Source organism: Schistocerca nitens, chromosome 2 (assembly GCF_023898315.1).
Source record: "Schistocerca nitens isolate TAMUIC-IGC-003100 chromosome 2, iqSchNite1.1, whole genome shotgun sequence".
Lineage (NCBI taxonomy): Eukaryota > Metazoa > Arthropoda > Insecta > Orthoptera > Acrididae > Schistocerca > Schistocerca nitens.
The window spans coordinates 687982835-687986843 of record NC_064615.1 but is presented as its reverse complement, the minus strand read 5'-3'; the positions used below and the strand labels follow the sequence as shown (position 1 = coordinate 687986843).

The following is a 4009-nucleotide window of genomic DNA, read 5'->3' as shown; positions in this document are numbered from 1 at the left end:
AAGGGTTCAATGACATTTTCACGCTGAGTAATTACCCTCCACCTACGCTAGAAATAAACAGACAGGCCAACGACCGTACTGCAGCCCATCTGATTATCTACAGTGGTCGCGAGCTGGAGATAAATGTTGTCCGATAAGGTGCAGTCCACTGACCCACATCGGGCCGGGTCGAGGCCACACTTAATCTGACGTAGGCGTGAGACTGATACGCTGAAGTCAGTTCCTGAACTCGCATATCGCCGGTCACATTCCCGGAATTTATTTTATTGTTGCGTATAATATTTTACGAAAAGCATAAAATAACTTATGCTCTCCACAAGACACAATTTCTTATCCAGAAGCGTAATTCTGGAAGATTAGAGAATTTGTATTCCGTTTCGACCTGATCAAGCGGATGACACGTATTAACGAGAACGAGAAGTGCCAGGAAGCAGATTTCGGAGGAAAATGTTGAAAGGAAAACAGCTCACTGCAGCACATACTGGGATCATTGAAAGTGTATTTCATCGCGTTAGTTCTGTCAACTTAAAGGATGGCTATTCCAAGTGGCTCCTATGAGCATCAATAGCGTCAAGATGTTTTAAAAGCTATCTTCGTATCCAGCGCTGTATTTAGAATGTATAGGCCCCTAGGCTGGATCTCTGGTGCAGCCCGTTCCAGGGGGAAAATAGCATTTTAGAACTACAGTAAATGCCTTTAATGCAGCTTTCATGGTTCATCATGTTATTGTAAAAAATTTTGCTGTACAATTTGTGATTTAATCAACTGACAAGATGAAAAAAAAATGAAATAAATAAAATTATTAAGGCATTCGACACCACTGCTGTTAATTAGTAACAGGAAACACTGTCTACCTGGAGAATGTCCCTACGAGGTAGCAAGATTTAACGACTTCATAATATGAGGAAGCCGATACTTGTAAACGCACAAACGGCATTGCCATCCTAATGTTTTATGTCTAATATGGAGGTGTTGATTAGAAACTGATGCTTACACGTATCTATGTTATGTCTTTGTTGTTCCGTGACGAGTAGGGAATGAAAGGAAAAGAGACGGTGGAATTTCATGTCATAATGTACTTTATATCCCTAGAATAACAGCTAGTGAATCATGTCATGTACGGATCTAGATTAAATAGGTGTCTAGATCAATTATTATTGCTTTCTCTGACTTAAGTTTACTGCAACACCTGTCATGGGTGCATAAACACCCCGTGCGGATTAAATTCCAAGTCTATATAGAAGAGTTGATCACAACTTTCAAACGACATCGGCAGCTGTTCAGTTTCGCTTCGGAGTACACTTTCAAGATGGAGGCGCTGCAGCACTGCAGCAACGCCCATATAGTGACCACCAGGTTGTATACCTGGCTACTGGACTGCCACTCGGCGATGCCTCTTATAGATAGCACATGTGATAGTGTTTCATCATTCTAGAGTCTCCAATAGAGTTTTGCCCGTCTGAGCGGTCAGACAGGCATTAATTTTGTCACCCTTGGTTTACGTCCGCGGAAGGCAATGACAGTTTTTATCTGTGTCTGATGAGTTCATAAGACACTTATGTTCTACTGTTGCTGTTGAACATGTTACCAGAAATTTGGTATGTATTTTATTTATGTCCCTAATTTCTAGCACTCAGACCAGAATCTTCCACGTAGACGTATCGAATCAGATTCATGTCACTGCCGCTTTCGATCACCACTTACACTACGTACTATGTGTAGCGAGGAAGTAGTATAGAACGCTTTTCAAATGATGGAATTCCTTTTTGTGTGGCGCTGCGATGAGGTTGAGTGGTGTATGATGTCTGTGTGCTGTATTTAACCGCAGTGACGAGCATTACTCGAAAGTTATTCAATAAGTTATCGGTAGGATAGACGCAAAATAAAGTCTGTAAACGAGTAGTCACAGTTAACCTGCTTAGTTGACGCAAAGTAATGAAGACAAGTTATCTTGTACGATCTCTGCCTTGCAGCAATCACGAACTTATTAAACAGCGTAATCTTTAGCACCCTTCAGGCAATGTATACAAGTATTTCACGTAGCGGTATCACACGTGTTTCACATTTTACACTCATTATAATTTGTATATATGAGACTTTGATATGAATGTTAAGTATGAAACATCTCTGATAAATGAAATAAACATATAAAATGTAACCAAGACTTTGAACATGATGTTGTTCAATAAGAAAGAAGAATATCTCGTTCGTATTTAGAGCCTGCACACGTGGTTACAATGTTTTTCCATGGATCTGCACTATGCTGGTTAAAAAAGAGCACAATTTCATTTCACCACTCGTCTACAACAACGAAAAATAAAAGCTTGAAACTGCAAGCTTTTACGAAGGGGGCTGATGGTAACGCCACTGAAAGCCATAAAAAATAAAAACAAATTTCATTTTTAACTCTTTCTTTTTTAGTACTGTTGCACAAATAGAAAGTCTAAAATTGAGGTAATTCCATTTACGTCTCCATATTAGATACAGTAATACTCGCTCGAAAAGTGCTTTCATCATTTCATTATGTCATGTATCTTTGAAGTCACTTCTGGAGCAAATAATAGAAAATAGGCGATTCTACCGATATAGCACCTATCACACAGGCAAACTAGGTACTAGTTCATGTTGGGTGAGCAGCGGATAATCAGCAAGCCGCGTCGTCCTTCCTACGATTTTAACCTGTGGAGTGATTTCAAGGTTCAAGTTTAACTACATAATTCTCACTCACTGGAAGGTCTACAGCATAACAATGGAAACGATGCTGCTGCCAACCTTCAGAGAGAACTTCCATTCGTGTCTCACAGTTCACATCGGTCACAGCGCTGCAACAATGTCAACAGTGCCTACTTCTAATATCTACGTACTTACAAGAGAAGTTCTCTTTTTTATTGACTAGTACAACTTGTATCGTATAACACTTCTAAACATTATCCAGATCTGGAATATTTCGACCACACTGTGCATCAAGAAATCTGTGAATAGTGTAGGCCCTACTGTCAGAGGTACCGCAAACGTAACATATGAAATGATCACATGTCGAATTTTCATGTTAGCTATACAACAAAAATATATCACCACTAAGGAAACAATCATGGTCACAAGGGTGTGAACTTCAGAGCTGACCAGCCGGCCGCGGTGGTCTAGCGGTTCTGGCGCTGCAGTCCGGAGCCGCGGGACTGCTACGGTCGCGGGTTCGAATCCCGCCTCGGGCATGGGTGTGTGTGATGTCCTTAGGTTAGTTAGGTTTAAGTAGTTCTAAGTTCTAGGGGACTTATGACCTAAGATGTTGAGTCCCATAGTGCTCAGAGCCATTTTTCAGAGCTGACCGTTTGAAGGATGGCGCGTTGATGTAAGTCGAGAGGCTGTAGTGTCCTCTAAACATTACATCTCACTTGTTATCTGGCATAACACGGCGAGATCTGTATGTGTGGAACACTCGTGAGTTGCAGTTTACTTCAGTAGACAACAGCGTAGCATCAGTCAAATAATGTATCGTTCCAGAAGTAGTGCTACAGAAGAACACGTTTTTTTAGTGATCGTAGCTGCTCTGCACAGTTTGTTTTCATGTTTACATGAGCCTGAAAGGCAAGTGACAGCCGACGGAATCCTGGGAACGCCAGAGAGATAGTATATCACTCAGGGCGCGATGTCAGCGCGTAGCTCCAGTGGCGCAATCGGTTAGCGCACGGTACTTATAAGGCAGTAGCCGTGAGCAATGCCGGGGTTGTGAGTTCGAGCCTCACCTGGAGCATCGTTTTATTCTTCTCTGTACTGCTACGGGTTCTTGGTTGATACGGAATATGACAGCCGCGTCGCGATATGTGTGGAAATGAGCAAGGTGGAAACAACGACGCGTAGGTATGGACAACAAATCTGCTGAACTGTCATAGTGAAAAAATTATAATACAAATTTTCTACAGTGACATCATCATAAAGTGAAGATTTTACACGTCTTATATCGTCACATCTTGTAATTCGATAAATTTTATTAGTTGTCACATACATTTGA

The 4009-nt window shown here is 41.3% G+C and overlaps 1 non-coding gene across 1 annotated transcript; it reads left to right on the top strand.

The window, feature by feature from the left end:
- Nucleotides 1–3659: 3659 nt before the first annotated feature.
- Nucleotides 3660–3751, top strand: Trnai-uau (transfer RNA isoleucine (anticodon UAU)). The gene is given in 2 exon segments: nt 3660–3697; nt 3716–3751. It is a non-coding gene; the product is annotated as a tRNA-Ile (tRNA).
- The last annotated feature ends 258 nt before the right edge of the window (nt 3752–4009 follow it).